The following is a 25,746-nucleotide window of genomic DNA, read 5'->3' on the forward strand; positions in this document are numbered from 1 at the left end:
GGAAAAAACAGCCATCAAGGAAAAAACAGCCGACATGTGTTTCGACCACTGGTCGTTTTCAAGGCTGCACAAAATTATAAAATCATAGAATACATGGATTATTCAAAAACCATACCATACCATTTAGTGTGACATGTCAGGTCAGGATGTGGGAATGAATTCACGCCATGATCAAAAAGTATTAAGTCGATGTGAAAGGAAAAGACATAAATTAAAGCCACAAATTAGTATTTCACTCTGTACTGTCTGAAAACAACACTCTTATTTAAAACAAAGTTATAGGAGTAGCAGTTAAAATTCATGGTGTTATTCTCATACATATTCCAGATTAGTCCATATGGTGCAAATACTCCTCTTATGATCTTTACCCTTACACATAAAAACCAAAAACTTCCACACCTTGTGAAGCCATTCTAACATAACCAAAATGTGAATGTCCGAAAAAGCAAATTGTGGGTATATCTCCATTCCCATGTTAGTATAATGTTAAACAAATATATAATTCAATTTGGGCTTACCCCATATGTGTTTTTTTATTATTGACTCTCTAAATTGAGGTTAAAGTGTCAGTTGTTCACACGTGGTCTTCTCTTTGAAAACTGAAAAATCCAATCCTATTTGGAAATACCCCATAATTATTGCACGATCACTTTAAAAAATGAGAAAATCCCCAAAATTGGTATCAGGGAAAAAGGGGGCAGCTCACCCACCTGTACGGATGAGTCTGATAATTCAGATTTTAAAAATACGTTGATAACTCCCATATTGTGTTCTGTGCGATATATAGGATCCAAAGGCCAATTTTCTCCTATAAGATAATAAATTCAACTCAAATCTAAATTTAAACTGCGTATACTATTAGTACAAAATATCTGGACAAAGGCCTGGATGATTAGATTAACAATTGTATATTACCATTAATACATTTTGGCGATTATCTGAATGTTGTGTCATTACCAAAAAATGTTTTCCTTTCAAAAGAATAATATATTCAAATTATCGCCCATTCAATCAGTTGCTGCAAAAGTGAGTCTTCTCCGTGTCAGCATCTATCATTCAATAGCCTCCCGGATTGCAAATGAAGGCATGAAGACCCCTTTGTTTCTTAAACATATTGTATAGTACATACCTGGTCCAATCTGTGGGCTAAATCCCATCCATCCGCTTACTACAGAAAGCTCCCACGAGTATCGTCTCCTCTTAAATACACTGCAATGCGCGAATGAACGCGCCGCACCGTGATGACGTCACGCGTAATTGTACGCGTGACGTCAGAAGTAAACGCCTAGTATCTCTGACGTTCTATGCGGCGTCTCTTGCTGCCAGTTCCATCAGCAATATGTTAGCTTATTTGCTAAGGCTCACGCACGATTTTTATCGTTTTAAAATGTAAACAACCACTAGTTTCACTGACTTTCTAAGCGGCATTGCTTACCCCCAGCTTTATTATCAGTATGTTAGCATATATGCTAAAGCTCATGCTCGATTTTAATCTCCATACTGTGAATGAATACCACTTACATAAAGCTATCGTGATGATACAGTTCCTTTGGTTCTATATCCCCTGATACTGGTAAGCTTGGCAGTACAATATTCATATCAAATTGTCCATATCAATATAATTTCCTCGTTAGTCTAGTTCTCCAAAGATTCACTAAGCCGTTCTTGGCGCGTTTCCTCAAATAATTTGTATTCGATGGAAGCATTCTTTTAGAAAATTCTATCTTACCATTGATATATTACCTCATTCGAAAATATGTATCAACAAGGACAATAACACAAGATCTAGTTCATTAATTATTAGTGTATTCCTATGTGTATTCTACTCAGACAAATGGATTTTGCCAAACAAAAAAGTTTTGCTTTCTTAAAGGGGTATTAATGCATCTCCATTATAACCCTCCCACCATATTCACATATCTTTGTCATAATTTCATCATCCTAGAATAGGGTAGAATGGCTTCACAATGTGAAAAATATTTCATTTTACCTCATGAAATTGCTATTACTTCTTGACAATGTTTCACAAAAAAACATGCATCTCATGTTCCTTGTTAAGGCCAAATATGGTACTCTGTAAAAAAACGAGATTAGTTTACACTCCTGTTGTCTCAATTTAAGCCCAAGGTTAGCACCACGTTTCCCCATCTTCATTTGCATAAATCCAATAAATCTTATTTCCTCCTGATTATCAAGCAGCTGTTGTTCCTGCCAATGTATGGCCAATGGTGACTTTGGATCAGTATTTCTTAAACTGGCCAATTGTTCCCTTATTCGAACTCTCAATTGCTTAATAGTGCTACCAATGTACAGTTTACCGCATACAAGATAATGGCATAAACAACATAGCACCTTTTGCAATTAATGAACTCATTGATCTTGATTGTCACTCCATTAGCATCAGTAAATTAATCACAATTCGCATGAGCATATTTACAGTGGTTACAGTTGCCACATTTGAAAAAGCAATTTTTTCTACTCAGCCTAGTTTCTTTAGTGTTATCGTCCTTAACATTCAAAAAAGAAGGACTCAATTTCTGTTTAATGGTATGCACCCTTGTAAAAGTAAACTTAGGTTTTTCCGTAAGAAAAGGTAGCAGATCCTTATCAAGTCTCAAAATATCCCAATGTTTGGACACCATTCTATAAATTATAGAGGAATCCTGTGAGAATTGTGTAATAATGGAAATGTGTTCTTTTCCTGGTTTCTCTTTAACATACTCATATAGGAGTTCAGCTTGATTACACTCCTTATACTTGTCAGCTGCTTTCTTTATGCATCTCAAATTGTACCATCTATTCTTAAATCTGTCCGTCCGCAACTTAGACTCATTAAGGTAATCCAAATCCAAGCTACAATTTCTCCTGGCTCGATAACATTTCCCAGCTGGAATATTGTCAATTGTAGCCCTCTGTTGACTGCTTTGAGCATAAAGAACAGAGTTGACCTCTGTTGGTTTACGGTATGTTTTAGTTTGAATCTGCCCATTCTCTACAAACATATGTAAATCGAGAAAATCAATGTTCTGTGGACTCGCTGACCCAGTAAAGTTTTTTTTTTTTAATATATTTTTATTTTATTTTTTAAGGTCAAACAAACACACTACAACCGTTTCAAAACATAGAAAGCATCATATTTCAACACATTTTCAAACTCCCCAACTCCCCCCTCCCCCTTTAAACTAGAGCCAGTTCTCACATATCATTTACAGGAACATCACTGGGTGGCACACTACCTAGACTGCCATCAACCGGGTCCTCTGTTTCGTTGTCACCCTGGTGAGGGTTTGCCAACGAGGCCACCAATTGCCGCCAGGCCAACAAGGGCCCTACTTCTTCTTCGCCCCCCCTGGTGACCGCTTCAAACCAGACTACGGATTCAGCTTCCGCCCATCTCAAGAGGTCTGTCCACCACAACTCCACCCTGGGTCTATGGGTCGCCTTCCAGCCCATGGCGATCCTACGTTTGGCCAAGACATAGGCCAGGTCCTTCATCTTGCTTATGTGTTTCAAATGCCGGGGTCTAGGGAATAGTCCAAGCAAGCATGACCAGGCCGATTCCACATCCAGCACTACCCCCCCGCCAGCCAGTTTCGTCTTGACCTCATTCCAAAATCTATGCACCTCCGGGCAAGCCCAAAACATGTGTAGCAATCCCGTGTTCACCTCCCCACACCTGGGGCATTGCTGTATAGCTGATCCCCCCAAACTTTGCAATCTTCCCAGGGGTTAAATAAGCCCTGTGGGTAACATACAACTGAAGCTGTTGGAATCTCGCGTTATGGGACACCTTTTTATGGTACCTCTGGGCCCGTTCCCACTGCCCATCCGTCATGGGTCCTCCCACCTCCTCCTCCCAATCTTGTCTCAATTGGAGCAACTCCTTCCCTGCCCTTGCCCGCAGGAGCTCATATATCCTCGATATTTCGTGCCCGCCCTCCGATACATCGTACATGGTTTCCAGGGAGGCATCTGGATCCTCCGCGAGCACTGTCTCCGGCCATCTTTCTCTAGTCTTTTTCACCAGCCTAGTGTAGGTTATATATTGGCCACCATGTACTCCCGTCTCTTCCTGCAGCCGCTGAAGTCCACCGCCTCCCCTTCCTGCCATATGTCCCTGTTCCCAGTATCTGCGGACCGATTCAAGTAGTTGGGAGTCGCTCCCACACAGAGCCGCCAAAGGGGCCTGCTGGGAGTATGGTTCCGAGTCCCCCCCGATCTTCCATGTCCTGTGCCAGACCTCCCAGCCCAACCTCAGTAACCGCCCCCTGCCCACCAGTTTATCTCTGCCCAACCACACCACTTCCATCAGAAAGTATGGGGCTGTATCTTCGCGCAGGAGCCTGGCTTCTGCCGAATCTTCAGTCGAGAGCCACCTGGCCACATACTGCAGCTGCCCCGCCAGGTAATAGAGTTCGAAGTTAGGCAGGCCTATCCCCCCCTGTCGCACGGGTTCTGAAGCTTCCACAGAGCCACCCTCTTCCTAGAGCTGCCCCACACAAAACCCCTACACACGCTGTGAAGTTTCGCGAATAGGCTTCTATGTATCAGAAACGGGACGTTTGTAAAAAGGTGCAAGAGTCCAGGCAGGACCACCATCTTGAGCAAGGCCGCCCTCCCCATCATGGTCAGAGGCAGTCTGGACCAAAATACCATACTGTTCCTAATCCCCTCTATCGCCTTTTCCGTGTTGTGCTTGTGTTCTGTCTCGATCTTGTGGTAAATGTTTATTCCCAGATACCTAAATGTTACGGGCTGCCATGGTATCGGCAGAACAGGCAGCCTCTGCAACGGCACGTTCCTATATCTACCCAAAGGGAACAGGCTGGACTTTCCAGGGTTCACCGATATACCAGAGAGGATGGCGTACCGTTCTATCACCTCTAGGACGTACTGTAGGTTTTCTTCTGGATAGCGTAAATAAAGGAGCATATCATCCGCATATAATGATATCAAATGCTCTTCACTGGCCGTGTTTATGCCCACCTCCCCATATTGTTGACGCAGGCATATTGCCAGCGGCTCCAATGCCAGTATATATAGCATTGGTGACCAGGACATCCCTGTCTGGTCCCCCTGCCCAGTTGCCAAGAATCTGAGACCGTGGACCCTGTCTTGACCCTCGCCATCGGGGTGCTGTAAAACAACTGTACCCATCTGAGGTATCCGGGTCCCACTCCATACCCCTTCAGGACCGCTTTCAGCCAGGGCCATCGTACCGAGTCAAAGGCCTTGACCGCGTTTAACGACACTATGGCCAGCTCGCCCGTGTCCTCCTCAGTTTGGTCCATGACATGGTGTAGCCTCCGGTGGTTGTCGGTGATGTTCCTGCCCGGAACATATCCCGTCTGATCTGGGTGTATCAGTTTCTTAATCACCCTTTTCAGTCTATAAGCCAGCACCGCCGTGAGTATTTTGCTGTCCTGGTTGAGCATGGACAACGGTCTGTAAGACCCGCACTCCACGGCCGGCTTGCCTGGTTTCAAGAGTGGGATGATTACGGCCTCACGGAGAGACAACGGGAGTTCTCCCTTCTCATAGGCCTAGTTGAAAGTGGCAAGCAGTGGCTGGAGCAACTCTTGCTGGTATGTTTTGTAGAACTCGCTGGGCAGCCCATCCGAACCCGGCGCCTTGCAAGTGGGCAAGTTCCGAATCACTACCTCCAGCTCATCCGAGGTGACGAGTAGGTCCAACTCAGACCGTTCTAGATCATCTAAGGTGGGCAGCTCAATGTCCCCCAATGTGTCTAGTATGTCTTGACCCATATCCTCCCCCGTGTCCTCATACAAGTGTCTGTAAAACTTAAGGAATTCCCCATTTACCTCTTTCTGGGTGTTGCATATGCTACCTCCTTCGCCCTGAATCTCGCTAATCACCGAGCGGGGGGTCTTACTCTTGTACAGCCAAGCCAGCAATCTGCCCGGCTTATCGCCCCCTGCGTGTATCCGCTCCGTATATTTCCTGTAGCTGAGTCTGCACAGTCTATCCCAGAGTGCACTACAGGACAACTGTAGCTCCTCTACTTTAGTTCTGTTATCACGAGCGGTGCTCACGCAACACGTGAGCTCCTCCAGCTCTCTTTCCGCCTCCCGGAGCTCCCTTTCAACCCCCCCCTGTAGTCCTTTAACTTGGGAAATAGCTACCTCACGCACCACCACCTTAAACGCTTCCCACAGTGTGCCCACAGAGCTTACGCTTCCCGTGTTTTTATCAAAATATTCTTCAATGGCGTCTCTCAGGCCCTCCCGAAACCCCTCATCCTGCAGAGCCTCGGTCCTAAGTCTCCATGTAGGGATCTGCGGGCGTGGGGGCTGGTGTCTCCAGTCTACCACCAAGGGTGAGTGGTCCGACAGCACTCAGGCCTTGTATTCTGCTCCTTCTATTTCTCTCACTATCCCGGCTGTTACAAACATGTAGTCTAACCTTGTGTACAAATCATGTGGCGCTGTGTAGTGTGAGTACTGTCTATCCGTGGGATGCAGCCTCCTCCACGCATCCTCTAGGCCTAGGTCTTTCAGTAGGGTACTCAGCGCATTAGCCACCGGTGCCATTTTTCTTGCCCTATCCTTGGACCTATCCATACTGGGGTCTATGGTACAGTTAAAGTCCCCCCCCCCACACTACCGTACCCCCCGCCAGGGGGCCAAGTTTACCGTAGAGGGTCCTAAAGTAAGCCGCTGTATCGTTATTGGGGGCGTACAAATTTATGATGTGTATTTCTCTGTTTTCCAAGAGACCCGTTACCACCACCATTCTACCCTCTGGGTCCACCGTAGAATCAAGCACTCGAAACGACACGTGGGGCGCCACCCAAGTGACGACCCCTCTGGCATACGCTGAGTATGCCGCCCAAACAACGGTGCCCTTCCATTTCCTCCCGACCACCTCCAGCCTTTCCATAGTGAGGTGGGTCTCTTGCAGCAGGGCCATGTCTACGCGCATCCTCTTTAAATACATCATCACTTTGTTGCGTTTAAGATAGCTGTTGAGGCCCCGTACATTCCAGGTCACAATTCTGAGATTACCTGATGCCATCTAGTCGGTCTATCTCCGTCCCATCCCTCCCCATAATGTTCCCCATGTAGGGTCGTTTCCTGGCTCCTTCCCTACTATTAACAAACCGTGCCCCCCTCCCCGCTTCTCCAACCACACACCACTGCACACAACTCCCCCCCCCTCCCCCAACAATAGCCCAGCTCCATCCCTGGATCTCAGGCCTACCCACGTCTGGACCCGTCTCGTAACCAAGAACAAGGACCCCGCGGGGTGTCACCAATCTAACAGTGACCTAACTAAGTATACTACTATCGGGTGCAGAGGTTGCTCCCCAGGAGCTCCCAGTCATCTGTTTAGGAGAAGTGAATTCAACGGGACCCGCCGGCAGATGCTGTGACTTCCCCCTCACAAGCACAATATCAAACTATATTCTAGTCCCAATGTCATAGCTATGGCCTCACGGGAGCCTCTGCAGCGTGCTACTTATCTCCATCCGCTTCTGTCTGGGCATCCGATTTCTGTGGTCGACCTTGCATATCGAGCCATTCCATCGCGTCGCTCGGCGTCTCAAAGAAGAGGGATCTGTTCTTATGGATCACCTTTAACCTGGCGGGGTAAAGCAACATGTAGCGGTGGCCTGCCTCTCTGAGCCTCCTCTTCACCGTTCCAAAGTTCATTCGACTCCGTTGTACAAGCAGCGTGTAATCCGGATACGCTGTTATATTCGCTCACCCCCTTTCTATCGTGCCCCCTTTCCAGAAAAATTCGAGAATCTTCTCGCGGTCACGATAGTTCAAGATCTTAGCAATCAACGGCCGCAGGGGGGCTCCTGGGGCCGGTCTCCTGGTCAGGGCCCTGTGCGCCCTTTCGACCGCGAACCCCTGGGTCAGCTCTCCGCCTGTGATCTCCTGCAAAAGCATGGTTTCAACGAAATCCGTGGGGTTCGATCCTTCCATTCCCTCCGGTACCCCCACTATGCGAATGTTGTTGCGCCTGGTGCGCCGCTCCGCCTGCTCTGCTCTGTCCTCCAAATTGCCCACTCGCTGCACGAGGGCATGAAGTTCCTTGGCGTGTGTATTGCACGCCTCCACGGTCGGGGTTAACTCCTGCTCCAGTTCCCCAGTACGCTCCGCAATCGTTCGCACATCCTGGCGCAACAGGTTCACTTCTTCTCGGACCGCTCCTATCTTGAGGTTTAGGCCCTCTTGCAACTCTTTCATGGCCAGGCCCAGCTTCGTCTCCCAGGCCACCTTCAGGTCAGCAATTGCTGCCAGCACCTCCTGGATGGTACCCGGTGGGTCCGTCGCCGCCGCAGGGGTTTCTTTGCTCTTGCCCCCTTCCGCGCCCGAGGGCGACCTAGCATAGGTCTCCATCGTAGGCTGCTTGATCCGGGGTCGCACCACCTTGGAAGACATCCTGTTGCGTCGATTGAGCCCATATGCCCAGCTGTATCCTAGCGGGTTCAATCTGCTAGTCCGCCACAACCCATGGCCTCTGCAGTAGGGGCTCGCCCTTATGTTCTTGCTTTCAGCCCGAGGCGCATGCGACCCGTCTATCTGGTTGGGCTCGCCCACGTTCCGACCAACCTCGTCTTCCTCAGCTCGTCGGACCTTTTATGGCCCTTTGTCCACAGGCGGCCATCTTGGGTGCTCCCCTTCCTTTGCGCGACCTCCAACTTCTTCGGGGTCTAGTTCCGTGAATATGCAGTCCCGCCGTTGGGGAGGGCACGCACCGTATGCCCCCCACTTTCATACACCTTTAGATGCACCGTGGGCTTGAAAGTCTGCCAAAAACCATCACTTTTTTCCCAGGATCAGGATCGGATCATCGGGAGCTCCTCCAGGGAACGTCCTCTCACGTAGCCATCAAGCCACGCCCCCTGACCCAGTAAAGTTAATACCAAATTGATTTTGGTTAGTATGCGACACAAAGGTTTCAAATGATTACAGGGACCCTTTCCAAACAATTAAAACATCATCTATGAATCTCTTCCATGCTAAGAGAATTGTAGCAGAACATTTGGAGCTAATACAGCTAGGGTATGACGAGATTTCCTAACAGAGGATGAAAAAATATTCTTGACTAACACAGAACCCACTATGCCAACCCTTTATTTCTTACTTAAGATACATAAGACTTATGAAATTTTACCAACAGTCAGACCGATAATGAGTGGTATAGGGTGGGTTACAGAGGGCATGTCCCAATATCTGGATGAAGCCCTGAAACCCTATGTTGTCAAAATGAAATCCTACATTAGGGATAGTGTTAATGTCTTACAATTCTTCAAGGCCCTCAAATGGGAATCAGATTATCTTTTGGCCACTTTAGATGTTTCAGCGCTTTATACTAGTATAGACCATGAACTACAGTTCAGACACTGGACTTTACTTTTGGAAACTCATCTGCTTCTTATATGCAACACATTCATATGCTCAAAAGTTTCTTAAAATTCACTTTAGACAATAATGTTTTCATTTTCAATGAACGATACTATGCACAGGCCAAAGGGGTTGCCATGGGTGCCAAATTTGCACCATCCCTGGCAAACCTGTTTATGGCCCAATATGAAGAAACACATATTTATGACCAAGAATCGTTCAAAAACAATCTAATAGCATGTAAGAGATTCATAGATGTTTTAATTGTTTGGAAAGGGTCCCTGGAATCCTTTGAAACCTTTGTGTCGCATACTAACCAAAATCAATTTGGTATTAACTTTACTGGGTCAACGAGTCCACAGAGCATTGATTTACTCGATTTACATATGTTTGTAGAGAATGGGCAGATTCAAACTAAAACATACCGTAAACCAACGGAGGTCAACTCTGTTCTTTATGCTCAAAGCAGTCATCAGAGGGCTACAATTGACAATATTCCAGCTGCGGAATTTTATCGAACCAGGAGAAATTGTAGCTTGGATTTGGATTAACTTAATGAGTCTAAGTTGCTGACGGACAGATTTAAGAATAGATGGCACAATTTGAGATGCATAAAGAAAGCAGCTGACAAGTATAAGGAGTGTAATCAAGCTGAACTCCTATATGACCATGTTAAAGAGAAACCAGGAAAAGAACACATTTCCATTATTAGACAATTCTCACAGGATTCCTCTATACTTTATAGAATGGTGTCCAAACATTGGGATATTTTGAGACTTGATAAGGTACTGCTACCTTTTCTTACGGAAAAACCTAAGTTTACTTTTACAAGGGCACATACCATTAAACAGAAATGGAGTCCTTTTTTTTAATGTTAAGGAAGATAACACTAAAGAAACTTGGCTGAGTAGAAAAAAATTGCTTGTTCAAATGTGGCAACTGTAACCACTGTAAATATGCTCATGCGAATTGTGATTAATTTACTGATGCAAATGGAGTGACAATCAAGATCAATGAGTTCATTAATTGCAAAACGTGCTATGTTGTTTATGCCATTATCTGTGTGTGCGGTAAACTCTACATTTGTAGCACTATTAAGCAATTGAGAGTTCGAATAAGGGAACAATTGGCCAGTTTAAGAAATACTGATCCAAAGTCATCATTAGCCATACATTGGCAGGAACAACATCTGCTTGATAATCAGGAGGAAATAAGATTTATTGGACTTATGCAAATGAAGATGGGGAAAAGTGGTGCTAATCTTAGGCTTAAATTGAGACAACTAATCTGTTTTTTTACAGAGTACCATATTTGGCCTTAACAAGGATCATGAGATGCATGTTTTTTTGTGAAACATTGTCAAGAAGTAATAGCAATTTCATGAGGTAAAATGAAATATTTTTCACATTGTGAAGCCATTCTACCCTACTCTAGGATGATGAAATTATGACAAAGATATGTGAATACGGTGGGAGGATTATAATGGAGATGCATTAATGCCGCTTTAAGAAAGCAAAACTTTTTTGTTTGGCAAAATCCATTTGTCTGAGTAGAATACACATAGGAATACACTAATAATTAATGAACTGGATCTTGTGTTATTGTCCTTGTTGATACATATTTTCGAATGAGGTAATATATCAATGGTATATCAATGGTAAGATAGAATTTTCTAAAAGAATGCTTCCATCGAATACAAGTTATTTGAGAAAACGCGCCAAGAACGGCTTAGTGAATCTTTGGAGAACTAGACTAACGAGGAAATTATATTGATAAGGACAATTTGATCTGAATATTGTAGTGCCAAGCTTACCAGTATCAGGGGATATAGAACCAAAGGAACTGTATCATCACGATAGCTTTATGTAAGTGGTATTCATTCACAGTATGAAGATTAAAATTGAGCATGAGCTTTAGCATATACGCTAACATACTGCCAATAAAGCTGGGGGTAAGCAATGCCGCTTAGAAAGTCAGTGAAACTAGTGGTTGTTTACATTTTAAAAAGATAAAAATCGGGCGTGAGCCTTAGTAAATACGCTAACATACTGCTGATGGAACTGGCGGCAAGAGATGTTGCATAGAACGTCAGAGATACTAGGTGTTGTTTACTTCTGACGTCACGCGTACAATTACGCATGATGTCATCATGGTGTGGCGCGTTCATTCGCGCATTGCAGTGTATTTAAGAGGAGACGATACTCGGGGGAGCTTTCTGTAGTAAGCGGATGGATGGGATTTAGCCCACATATTGGACCAGGTATGTACTATACAATATGTTTAAGAAACAAAGGGGTCTTCATGCCTTCATTTTCAATCCGGGAGGATATTGAATGATAGATGCTGACAGGGAGGAGACTCACTTTTGAAGCAACTGATTGAATGGGAGATCATTTGAATGTATTATTCTTTTGAAAGGAAAACATTTTTTGGTAATGACACAACATTTAGATAATCGCCAAAATGTATTAATGGTAATATACAATTGTTAATCTAATCATCCAGGCATTTGTCCAGATATTTTGGACTAATAGTATACACAATTTAAATTTAGATTTGAGTTGAATTTCTTATCTTATAGGAGAAATTGGCATTTGGAGCCTATATATCGCACGGACAACAATACGGGAGTTATCAACGTATCTTTCATATCTGAATTATCAGACTCATTCGTACAGGTGGGTGAGCTGCCCCCTTTTTTCCTGATACCAATTTTGGGGATTTTCTCATTTTTTAAAGTGATCGTGCAATAATTATGGGGTATTTCCATAAGGGTTTGGATTTTTCAGTTTTCAAAGAGAAGACCACTTGTGAACAACTGACACTTTAACCTCAATTTAGAGAGTCAATAATAAAAAATCACATATGGGGTAAGCCCAAATTGAATTATATGTTTGTTTAATATTATACTAACATGAGAATGGAGATATACCCACAATTAGCTTTTTCTGATATTCACATTTTGGTTATGTTAGAATGGTTTCACAACGTGTGGAAGTTTTTGTTTTTTATGTGTAAGGGTAAAGATCATAAGAGGAGTATTTGCACCATATGGACTAATCTGGAATATGTATGAGAATACCACCATGAACTTTAACTGCTACTCCTATACCTTTGTTTTAAATAAGAGTGTTGTGTTCAGACAGTACTGAGTGAAATACTAATTTGTGGCTTTAATTTATGTCTTTTCCTTTGACATCGACTTAATACTTTTTGATCATGGCGTGAATTCATTCCCACATCCTGACCTGACATGTGGCACTATATGGTATGGTATGGTATGGTTTTTGAATAATCCATGTACTGCATGATTTTATAATTTTGTGCAGCCTTGAAAACGACCGGTGGTCGAAACACGCGTCAGCTTTTTTTCCTTGATGGCTGTTTTTTACTTGATGAATTAAAAGCATACAAATTTGTGAACCCTCATGAGAATGGATCTTTTGGAGTGACGTTTCTGCATTATCTTGAGAAATAGTGATATTGGACTTATATCAGCAAAATTATAGATACACTGTATGGTGTGAGCACGAGCTATCTTCCCGAATTACGATTTTTCTTTAAGGAGACCAATACAGTGGTTTTAGCTGGCATTCTTAATTCCCCATGGGAATGTATTGTGAAACAAATGAGTTATAAATAAATGCAGCTACTCTGCAAGCAATCACAGTGTTATTTTCTGATAAATACAAATAAACACATGCCTTCTTCTGAAGAGTCTCATCTAGGGGCATATTTTTGGTCAACCTAAAGCGACTGCAGGATTAGGTTGCTAGGAAAGCCATTAGACCAAGTGTAGTCAACCACGCTTTAAATGGCTTTGTTGCAAGTGGTAAGAATGGACTCCCTTGATTGTTGAAGCATGGCTCAGAAGCAAAATGTCTCCGTCTAGCACAGTGGTACAAACATTTTCTTATTTTAAATATATTTTTATTAGTTTCACAGTTGGAGCAACAACACTACATTTCAACATTTGGCAACCTCTGAAGAGATATATAACAATCGAATTGCAACAATTTCCCCCTCTCATCCCTCTGCTTCTTGTACATCAACTCTCCAGACTCCCTCTCTCATCTGTATTCCTCCGGGCCTCGATATGTCCGTATCAGTTACGTTTTGAAGGTCAAGGTTGGGAACGTTTGGTCAAAGTCCAAAAGAGGTGACCAGAATGCTTGGAATTGGTGGAGTTTCCCTTCTTTTGGCCACTAAAATGTCCCAGACCTTGATCCACCATCGCACTAGGGCTGGGCCTTCTACTGTTTTCCAGCAACGGGCGGTAGTGATACGCGCTGCCAGCATAATGAGTCATTAACTTCACCCGAGCTCACAATTTTGGGTATACCCCTTCACATGGCGCCCGTAGTAACAGGGTCCTTGGGCACAGCAGGAGGTGACTACCAGTAACGTCTTGGATCACCTTTATAATGTTCTCCCAGAAGGTCTGCATTGGGGGGCACTCCCACCACATATGAAAATACATGCCTTGCGCCCCACAATTCCACCAACAGGTAGGTGGGACCAAGGCCAGGAAGTGGTGAATCTGTACCAGAGGATACCACCACCGGAACAACAATTTTAATGCGCCTTCATTGTTCGTCATGCATTTGGATGAGGCACGGCCTCTGGCCCAGCTCTCCGTCCAGGCCACATCATCCAGCTGAAGGCCCAGATCCATCTCCCAACGGAACAAGTAGTCCGGGCGGCGCAGAGATAGGAGATCCTCCCGCAAGAGTCTATACCATTTTGAAATCCCTCCCTTGTGTGTGGCCTCCCCAACATTAAGCTCCAGTGGGCTCAGGGGCCGCGTGGTTCTCTCTCTTATATCGGGATGAGTAATCCAGTGGCAGAGCTGGATGTATGTGAACCTATCCGCCTTGGAGAGGTTAAATTCTGTTTTACAATCTTCGAAGGAGCGCGGGTGGCTCTCAGCTTAAAGTTGTCCCAAAGTGATTAGGCATCCACCTTTCCAATGTTTGATTGCTCCCTGCGGGACACCCGGTGTGAATGCTGGGTTGCCAAAGACTGGGGTGAGTGGTCATATCCTCTAGAGATCCTCTTTCTGCATAGATCCCCATCCCATACATTCAGAGTGGCTTTCGTCGATGATAACAGATGAGGCCATTGTTTACGCGCTAAGTGGGGAATAAAGGGTACGAAAAGAAGGGCTGGGGGCATTGAGCTTGCTCTATCTCCAACCACCTCAGCGCCGGGGTATGCGCTGTCCACATGGGTAAGTGGGATAGTTGGGTGGCTTCTGCATATTTCCATAGATTAGGGACCCCCAGGCCCCCCCAACCAGGATCCCCCCATAGTCACCCTCCCAGGGATCCTATATTTCTTCCCCCGCCAAATGAACCCCAGTAGTTTGTGTTGCAGTTTTTCTATTACAGGTTTGGGGACCTCTATTGGAGGGATGAGCAACAATATAACAACCGGGGGAGGAGGTTCATCTTAACGGCAGTGATCGGCCTACCAATGACATTTCTTGTTTCGCCCACCTTTCCAAGTACTGTTCTAATGCCTTGATCAAAGAAAGAAAGTTGGGCCCATACAAGTCCCTCAGAGGGGCCGTCAAGTGAACCCCTATATAGGCTACACAAGTTGTGTCGCAACGGATCGGGCAGCTAGCCTGGACGGCCCTTATTTTGTGTGCGGACAGGCCCACCCCCAGAGCCGCTGATTTCCCAAAATTAATGTCAAACCCATCTAACTACCCAAACGCGTGGAGATACCCGTACGACTGCCTGCAGGGAGGGGATGATGTTAGTAATAGATAAGAGCACATCATCGGCATATATTGTGATTTTATGGGGAGAGTTCTGTATCACCGGGGCCTGAATAGTATTATTCTCTCGTATGTGTTGGGCCAACGGCTCCATAATAAGTGCAAACAGGAGGGGCGACAACGGGCATCCCTGGCGCGTTCCGCAGGTTAGAGGGATTGGGGATGAACGCTCCCGATTGATCTGAAAGGAGGTATTCAGGGCGAAATAGATGACGGCTATCGCCTTTCTAAACTGAGGCCTGAAGGTGAACGCTTCCAGAGTCAGGTGAAGAAAAGACCAGTCCACCCTGTGAAATGCTTTTGTAGCCAGTAGGCCAGTTTCTGATTGTTATGCGTGGTCAGTTCAATCAGATATAACGCCTGCCTGATGTCTCCTGTTTTCCAACCCTGCATGAAGCCTGATTGATCAGAGTTAATCAGTCGGTGGAGGAGGTGGGCTAGACGATTCGCTAACACCTTTGAGTAGATGTTAGCATCAATATTCATGAGCGAGATTGGCCTATATGAGGCACAATCCTTAGGGTCCTTCCCCGGCTTCAGTACCAGAATTGTTAGAGCTTCGCCTTGAGGGAGTTACGCATCCCACCTCCCGAACTAATTAAAAAGGGACTTTAAGGGAGCAGGAAGTTGACACCTAAACAGTTTATAGAATCTAGGTGAAAAGCCATCTGGGCCCGAGGTACGAGACTTCAGGGATTTAATAACAGCTACCACTTCCTCCTTTTGGATCGGCGCTTCCAGCGCCACCCTATTCTCCTGTGTCAGCTGAGGTAGGGAAGCACTTGCAATGTATTGCCTCTGCTCTTCTATCGATCTGTCCACCTTGGCCATGTTCTCCCGAGAGTGGTTTTGTGCAATCTGTAGTTTCTCCTTTGCTCCATATTGGGTTACCCCTGCATGGTTCCGGAGGCCCGTATTAAAGTTTTGCCTCCTAGTTTTCGCTAGTTGCCTCGTCAGAAGGTGATTGGCTTTGTTACTTTTAGCATAATAAGTTTAACTGATAGCAGGGTCTGCGCTGTCTCCTCTGCATACAGGGCCTCCAGTTTATTACGTGCCACCTGAAGAGCAGCATGAACCTTCGGGACAATCCTCTCTTGTATTTGCTTTCAATTTCCCTTATCTCCTGCGCCAGGTGGGCCCTTGTCTGTTTCTTCCTTCTGTAATATGCTGCAGTGTGTGCTATTAAATGCCCTCTGATAACCGCCTTTCATGGCGTCCCAGGTTGTGGCCGGGGAGGTCAGTTGCATGGTGTTTTCTCGAAAGTACTCTTTCATTGCTTTTGCCACCTCATCTTTTAGGGAGGGCCGTAACGTTCAATATCGGGTTGTACAGGCGCCACTGTGGTCTGGATACGGGGGTCGGATTCCATGATCTAATCTGTAGTGACACCAGGGCATGATCTGTGAGAACCTTCGGGGCGATGCCCACCTTATTCGTGGAGGATAGGAGCTGGGGCGAGAACAAGAGTAAGTCAATGCGTAAGGATGTGCGGTGGACGTGCAAAATGGAGTAATCCCTTTCCTCTGGGTGCAGTAACCTCCAGGCATCCACCACACCCAGGGATCTAAACAGATGGAGGATTCCCAGTGCGATTTTATATACTCTGGGGGCTGGCGCATGTGATTTATCCTTGTCTGGGTCAGGGACCCCATTGAAGTCTCCTCCGATAATGACCTGGCCTTCTACGAATGGGAGGAGAGCGGACTCCAGGTCTACCAGAAAGCGTTCCTGGCCCTCATTCAGGGTGTAAATCGAAACCAGTGAATACAGTTGGCCCAGAAGCATCCCTTTCACACCTATAAAACGGCCACCAGGGTCCGTGATTGAGTCTAATTCATGGAACAGAACATCTTTGGCCACCAGGACAGCTGTCCCCCCTTTTTTAGTGCCTCCCGAGGCCAGGAACTGTTTCGGGAAATCTCTACTTCGGGTCTCCATGGTCCTCCGGCAGCAGGTGGGTTTCCTGGAGGAAGATCACTGCTCCCTCTAGATCTTTCAGACGTTTTAGTATGGATTTCTGCTTCACCAGTGAGTTGAGGTCTTTGGCATTCAGAGTGACGAAGTTCACCTCCTGGAAAGGCGTATCCACCCTCAACTCGGTTGACCCTACGGGGGGAGAACAGAGGGGGAGGGGTGAAATGATCAGAGGTTGCCATTCATAATATAAGGATATCTGCAAGCCCGCTCCAACTGAATTTTCCTTCAACAGAGAACTATCAAACTTTGAACTGAGTCCGAACCCTGGACTCCAAAGTGTTTTACTGCCACAGACCATCCGCAGTACACTCCAAGGGCCTCCTGGTGACATCCACCTTGGAGTTGGGCTTAGACTGTGTGAAGCCCACCCTTCCTAACTTCATATTTCCTGATTCCGTAAGCTCCGTCTGACCAGCCATCCGGGGCGTTGGGAGAGGGCCATATAAGCATCAGAGTCACCACAGCGTTCTGTGACCCGAAGTTGTGGGCTGTAGGGACCCATCATCTCCTATTTTGACTCTTCTGGCCCCTTGACCAGGTTGGGCGTCTTGTTTTCGGGGGAGGTCATCTGTATTTCCTGTGGAGGTGAGAGAGGAGCCACCTTCTTTCTCCAGTGAGGTGGGATTCAGGATTTTTCTGCATCTTCTAGATGTGCTATCGTTCGGGAGACCCCCTTGTAGGAAAACTGGACCGCAGTGGGGAACAAACAGCGATACCTAATCTTTTGATCTCGGAGGAACAGCGCGAGTGGCCTAAGGGCCCTCTGTTTCTGTATGGTCACTGCAGCTAGATAATAGAAGATCTGGAGGGTAGACCCTTGAAACGATAGTTCGTCACGAGAGCGGCCTATTGCCATTCGTCGTATAGACGGGAACTCAGGTATCACATCTGGCAGCAGTTCCGTGTCCAATACTCTGCAGGGATGCAACCTGTGGGTGCGATCCAACAAGAGTTGGGACTTTTCAAAGTGTGGCAGAAGGGATTGAAAACGGTCCGCTATGTATTCTGCCAGGTTGTGATCAGGAACCGAATCTGGCACTCCCCTAATGTGCAGGTTATTTCGCCGGGCCCTGTTCTCCAAGTCCTCCTGCTTGTACTCCAGGATCTCGTTTCTGTCCGTCATGGCACGGATCTGTTGTTGAACCTCAAGAAGCAAAGCTGCGTGCTCCCGAGTCAGGTCCTATACTTCTCCCAGTCTCTGCTCTGCATCAGTCACTCTTTGATCCGTATGCTTGAGTTTGGTGGTAAGTTCCGTCATACAGGAGAGGAATTCTGATTTGATGTCCACCATAAACGCCTGAATGTCCTCCTTGGTGGCTAATTGTCCGGTTCCTCCAGGTGATGCTTGTGGTGTAGATTTGGGTGTTTCCGGCTTCTTTCCTTTTCCCCCCAGACGCAGCATGGTGGAGATATCGCCGCGTTTCAGAGCCTTAAGGTGTTTAGCCATATTGGTGCTGTCTCTCTGCACTCTGCCGAACTCCTGTCAGTGTCAGTGTAGCAGGCACTTGGAGGGAAAGATCGCCAACCTTTGCCCTTGTTATGGGGAGCGGTCCACTTCCGGCTCTTGGCTACTGCAGCGCTCGTTGGGGTGCATCCAGGGCTTAGTGGTTTTGAGATCCGTTTTCTCTATGGTGGGGGAGGGGAGGAAGTCTTGTTTCTCCAATCCTCCAGTTACCCCTGGTCCATGCAGGGCCGTCTTGGTAGCACATGAGCTGTTCCCGCAAGTGCAGATGGCTGACGGATTCCCAGACAGTCCAGGGGCCAATACTAGGAGAAGCCATCTTCTATGTGGGCCCAAAAACGTTCCCTGCAAGAAGGTGATGGGGGAGAGCAGTCCTCCCATCCCACCGTAGGCTTCCCAAGGTTTACCGAGTTCAAATTCTGAGTGCACTGGCCAACCGGAGTTCTTATTTTACTATTCCTCCCATCAACACTCTGTGAACAGTGTGGTGTGATGGGGGGCAGCACCTTCCTCCTTACTCAGCGGGCTCAACAGTATAATACCCTCATGGGAGGATAGCTTCTCTTCTTCGGCTCCAGCCCAATTCCACCACCTGTTCACCAGCACTATAGTGCCGTCTCCCTTGGTCTTGGGGATTACAGTGTGGCACGTACCATGGGAGCCGCTGACTGATATTTCTGGCGGCGAGAGGCGTCCTCTTGGGATGCACCACTGGTGCTTCCAGCTGCGTTGTTCTGTGGGGCTTTGCATTTTTTCGCCCTGCCTGACACTGGGCTTCAGGATCAGGTATCAAGCTGTGTCCGCATGGGCTCTGCACCTCGCCAGGGGTGCAGGTCTCATGCCAATTCTTGGTGGGAGGGAGAAGCGGGATGCCTCCCGCTACTCCACGCCGGTGTTCCGGGAGAGCTGGGTCGACTCGTGGGGCTCCACCGCGCCACCGGACACTGGGTTCTTATTTAAATACCATGCGGCGGCTGCCCGGGCACTGCGCCCCACTCAGGTCTGGGTCGCACGCCTTGCCTTGGCGTGGGGGAGGAGCGGTTTGCCCCTAGCCACTTTGCGCTGGTGTTCTGGCCGCCTCACTGGAATTACAGGCACCTTCTATGAGTTAAAGTCGCCCCCTGATGCTGGGCGCGCGGTTTCCCTTGGTGTGAGATGGGGTTAAAGCCAGCCGTGGGAATCCATTATTCACCCGCTCTACAGTGGACAGCCTCTTCTTCTTTCATCTTCCGTACGTCCGTCCACCATCTTGACATGCTGGGGCTGCGGTCGCAGGCTCAACCACAGATTTCGGGCATTATTTCTACACGATTTTGTCCCGTTTTGAATCTGCTGATAAACAGTGTCTTCCTATCACGAGAGATGGCTTTAACGACGTGTATGGTCAAAGGAAAACAGGGATTATTGATCAGGCATCGGGCTTCAGATAGAGGCCATTAGCAGAGCAGCCACATCAGTGACGCTGCTGGCCACGCCCCCCAAACATTTTCTAAATGTTCACATGCAGAGGGAGCACATGTTATGTTACAGGGCTCTTGTACTGCTCCAAATAGCTACTGTAGTGGTCAGAGCCCCCAGGTGTGTTAATTACCAGTGCTTGTCTGTTCACTAACCAACTCTGTCACTGTCCTGTCAGCAAGTGCTTTGATACATTAGCCCAGAAATGTAGATACATCACAGAGGTTTGTTACGTTATGTTTAAGGTTTATAACAAGCATACGACAAAGAGAATTATGTCTAGGTGCTGCCCACAGAAGACCAGGAGATAAGAGTCTAGGAAGAATTAGAGATTGATACAAAAATAATGTGTGATGATGTGAGAAGACCTACTACCTGGCAGGGACAACTGCTATATTAGGTACTTTACGTTTTCAGAAGTAAATGCATTTGTTGCTTAATGAATTAACAGTAAAAGCATAATGGAATTGTTAACATAGACTCAGGTCACCAGGCTCTGTGCAAGTTTCTAGGCTTGAGTTAGCTGCTCTAAGTTGTATATGAAGAACAAAGAGCATAAAATGGCTGAACACACTGCTAATGGGGTTTTACTGATAGATTGGCAAAATGTTTTACATTTACTTGGGCAAGAGCTCCATAAAATCTGAAAACATATATGCGGTTGCAAGGCTAAGCTCAGATGACACTTTTTGGGTCTGGGTTTGTATTTCTATTGTGCTAGTTCTGACAAAGAACTATCACCACCATCTGTGACCTGTACAAGCTACCTCTGTCTAATAGTAGGCAAGGTAGGATGTTGTCCATCCTAGAGACCGAGGCTGAATATGGAGTAAGTTGCTTACCTGTAACTCATGTTATCCAGCATTGATATCATTCATGGATTCACATGCTTTGAATATTCCCAGTCGTCGGGCTGGGAATCCTCAGTTAGACACGTCCTACTCATTATATATAAAGAAAAAAACAGGAGTGTTTTGTATTCTCTCCATGTCCTTATGGGTGCATTTCGCCGCATCCAATGGGAGTTGAGTATCCAGCTCCAACCCTTGAGGATGTCCTCAGATTCTAACCCTGGAGTGACTACCTACAGTGTAGCCTTTATACTTGGGGCGGAGGAGGGCGCATGTTAATCCATAAAGGATACCAATGCTGGAGGACAGGAGTTACATCTAAGCAACTTACTCGTTCTCTAGCACTGGCTCTTTCATGGATTCACATGCTTTGGATAGAATACATAGCAATTCTCAGTACAATAGGACGGTGCGAAGGATAAAGGCTTACCTTACTAGAACAGGCACTGAAGGATGGGTCTTTCGACACTCTGGGCTCTGCTGCATCTTGTCCCTCTAAGCAATGGTGCCTCGTGAAGGTGTGCAGCAATGCCCAGGTAACGGCTCTGCAAATGTCTGTCAGCGGGACACCCGCCTACATGGCTATGGACACCCCGGTCGCACTGGTGGAATGGGCGCGTGCAGGTGCTTTTAGTGGCTTCTTGGCTTCTTCATGGCATTTTGCTATCATGGATGTGATCCATCTGGCTATTCCTTGTTTAAGGATGAGTTTATTTTTGCTCGATGGACGAAAAGCCACAAACAGTTGTGGTGTATGTATGAAAGACTTTGTTCTATCTAGATAGAACTTCATGGCTCCTTTCAGGTCTAGAGAATGTACAGCCACCTTCCCTCGTCACAATGTTTTTTGAAAGAAAGAGGGCAACACAATAGTGGAATGTACATGGAAGTCTGTGGGCACTTTAGGAATACAGTGCGGGTTTGTCTTCAGAATCACTTTGTCTTCAGTAAACCGGAGGTATGGTTCGTTGATCGACAGTGCTTGCAGATCTGAAATTCTCCCGGAAGAAGTGATGGCCACTAAAAAGGCTACTTCCCAGAAGACGTATTTTATATGTGCCGTAATTAGCAGCTGGAATGGTGGCTTCCTGAGCCCTGTTAGTAATGTATTGAGGCTCCACAGTGGTGGGATTTTCTTCACAGGTGGATAGGTACGAAATGAGCTTTTCATGAAATGTTTGACAATCCTTTCACTGAATAGAGAAGCACAATCTCTTCTTCTATTGTATCTAGAGATAGCTGCTAGATGTACACGGATAGATGTATGTCGAGTGGAATTGGGCATTTCTCTGACATGTGTAGGAGGTCCAAGTACCATAGCGGTCATGGCCACGCTGGAGCAATGAGGATAATGCGGCAGGAGTACATTGTCATCATCTAGACTATTATGTGTACTACTCGGATCAGGGAAAGGCGTATGTGAACAGGTCTTTCAAAACAGTGTGAAAGCGTCTTCCAGTGAATTTGACGGTGGATGCTTGCTGGCCAATGTTAAGAGGGATTTCTGAACTCTGACCTGGGGGGCAGAGGTTCAGAAGGCCAGCCTAATATCTTGGAACAGGGTAACCTTCTGGACAAGCCAGACCAATTAAGGTAGCATTGGCGGCGGTCAAGACTAGGTCTCAGGAGGGGTGAGGGTGACTGAAAGACCTCAATGAGCACAGAGTAAAGGACACGTACAAATCACTCCCAGTCAGGTGAATATATATTAAAAATACAAATACATTTATTCAAGGCCTTTGAGTTTCAACACAATAGTTATTGAGAATAATACTCTTAAACCAACACAATCCCACTAAAATACATATATACTAGACCAAGGGGCAGAAAGAGTTAATGCACAAAATGGGTCCACAACCTAGAAAAGGGAAGGGTAGTGCAAAGAGTCTTTAGGCAATTTTGCAGTAGTCACAATCCTAACTGAAAGGCAGTCCAGTCTCTAAGAAGAGGGGAGCCTATTACTCAAATGTACTTGCAATGCTGGCGCATGCGGTAGTGCAGATGGGCAAAAACAGGGTCCCTTGTAGGGTCTGTAGCAGCTCAGGAAGGTGGGTGAGGTGATGCAGAATAGGTTACTACTATTTGTGGAGGGTCTCCCCGTGAGGGCAGAACAGGTTCCAGGAGTTGGGAATAGTTTGATAGCTCAGGCAATCTGTGGAAAGGAGAGGGGCACTTGTGCATAAAAATGAATGAATGCGCTAGGGGCCACAGTTAAGGGTTGCAATTACTCACCAACACCCGGCACACTCAAAACCAAACTTCGGCAGTTGAGTCCACTTCAGTTGCAGGTTCAAATGCGGAAATTCTGTGACTCTGCGGCTTTCAGTAACAAAGTTATAGCGTTGATTCCCAAACAGAACAGTGGCGATTTCTCCGTTCCTGGTGGATGGATCAGGACAGTTTCACTGTAGCAGGCTTCAGGGCCCAGAGGGGCACAGCTGTAAGGCACCTGCAAAGTTAGTCACCACGGCTGGGCAACACGGTAACTGCGTGTACTCCGGTGTGGGTGCTCTCTCTTTACTCCAGACCTGGGAACGCCAAGTGTATGAAATTCGGTGTGAGAGTGCCGTGAACACAGAGCCTGCGATGTACCAACTTTCAAGGGCCTCCTCGAAACGGCGGCGGTATCGGAGCAAAGGTACTGCGCAAGCTGGTCAGCCCACTGGTTGGCCCAGGGCCACTTCCGAGAAGGCTTACTTGCAGGGTTTGATGAACATGCCGAGAATAGTTGGTCCCAGTATTCCAATGGGTCGAAGCGTCTTCACAGACCTTCTAGTTCGATCAGATGGAGAGGGGTTCAGAGGGACGACAGCGGGCTCAGAGTGCCAAACCTTCCAGCTGGTCACCAGCGGTTCCTCGACTCAGCTTCTTAGTTTCAGGATACTTGGATCCTATCCTTCATTCAGTGAGAACTCAAGAGATTGACATGGTATGGGTGTTTGGAGCCCTCTCTTATCCAGAATCTCCTTCGCGCCAAAATGAAGAGGACCCAATGAGAGATGTGTTCACATACAGGCACACCATATGTTGACCAATCACGGACCACGGCAGTCCCAGTCATTCACAGCACACCAGACTCTCTGGCACCCAGGATGTGGATTGCAACTAGACAGTCCAGCCCACATCCTGGAAGCACACACACAAGACATGCAGAAGCCTGCGAAAGCTTGCATTTCCCGGGAGAATGCATGCCCAAATAAGGACTGACCCGGGTCGGCTCGACCTGGGGAAGATGAAGGGGCAAGATGGCCAAAGGACAGGACAAAGAAACTCGTGGCATGGCCATTTTGGAGCCAGGCCACCTATTCATGCCAAACGCTGTAAATGCGGTTTACCTGGCAGGAAAGGGTTAAAACTACATGAAAAGATAAGCTGTCACCAGTCCTGCCCAAGGCACATCTGCACTTCTCCTAAAAAATCCTTTGAGAGTGTCTAGGGCCTTTAGAAATGACCGTAAAACCCAAGTGCACTATACTGTAAGGTACATTGTGCACTTGCAACATGTTGCATAAAAGTTGCAACATTGACAAGGACTAAGGGAAACAAAGTCTCCCAGTACTGACCGTCTTTAAGGGCATGTCAGTTTCCCCATAATAAAGTGAGCGAAAAGTCCAGGCGAGTGCAGCCAAAGGCTGTGCTCCACTGGCAGAGTCAGACTATGGTGTAAAACAGCAGCAAAAAGTAAGGGGTACACAACTGGAGGGAAAACTTCACATGAAATGGGAATCTTTCCTAACAGCGAAGGATTAGCATTTTTTGTTCTGTTGATTTGCGAATAAGTCTATGTTAGGGAGAATTCTCGTTTCTGTGCTAATTCCCTTCAACCTTAGAGACCCCCCTAGCTCTTTTGCTGGACTTTAGGACTTTTTAATTTTAACCCTGGAAAAGAGTGAGCCCTTTTTCTCACTCTCTCATATATTTTGATCCGATTTAAATTATCTGTTTCCTTTGTTTTTGGAGTCTGACAAACTCCATAGGCATCTACTTTTTGTATGGTGACACACAGCGCCTTCAGTGAGTGCAGTGTCACAGAGAAATCCTTTAGATTTCTCATAAGGTTTAAAGACCTTTTCTTGGGTGAACTATAGTTCCCAAGAATAGTAAAGTGAAAGTGACTACTTTTCTCTTTGTAGGTCCAGCACAACCCATCTTATGTGGAGTGCTGGGGGTTACTTAGTAGCCCCTTTCCCTGCTTACGCATGTCACATTTTTTATGTTACCCTCACTACTTTAAATGGCTGGTGACAGTGACAGTGGTTTAATTTTCTTACCATTGTGCTTTTCTACCGCAAGCTGAATCCTCCGCTGCAGTATAGCACCCATGCGTGACCATTGTGTCAAAAGGGCCCAGTCTTCTTTTTTCGCCATTTCTCATTTGTGAGGTATTTGTTGGTTTTACTCTGCGTGCCAAACCAGGTTTGAGCCCTTTGTTCGATTTGTCTTTGGCAGGATTCAGTACTGAAACCTGCCTCTAGCTCCAGTGTGTCTGGAAGGGCAGGCAGTGAGGCAGGTGCCTGAAACTCCCCTGTCCTTTGTCTTCTTGGTTACCTGAATGCACCCAGTCCTGATTGGCCGGCTGGCTGTCCTTGCAGCTCTGAGTTTTGACCACTGGGAAGAACAACCCAATGAAGAAACTGTGAACTAAGCTTGTTGCAGCCTCCTGGACCGTTGAACTGCCCGGTGAAGCCCTACTGTTGTGCTGGACTTCCTTTTTCTGATTGACAAGAGAAGCTCCGGATAGAACGACTTCTTCCCTGGGGTTAGTGGGACCAACTAACCCCGAGACAAACTTTGCTGGAAGACCTTCCCAACTGGCTGTACTTCTTTGCTGCTGCT

General features: G+C 46.5%; 1 protein-coding gene across 4 annotated transcripts in view; it reads right to left on the reverse strand.

Moving 5' to 3' along the window:
* The window catches only part of ANKFY1 (ankyrin repeat and FYVE domain containing 1), a 912,707-nt gene that overhangs the window by 8,389 nt on the left and 878,572 nt on the right, over window positions 1-25,746 (reverse strand). The window lies entirely within an intron of this gene.

This window comes from Ambystoma mexicanum, chromosome 9 (genome assembly GCF_040938575.1).
Source record: "Ambystoma mexicanum isolate Mex_15411 chromosome 9, UKY_AmexF1_1, whole genome shotgun sequence".
Lineage (NCBI taxonomy): Eukaryota > Metazoa > Chordata > Amphibia > Caudata > Ambystomatidae > Ambystoma > Ambystoma mexicanum.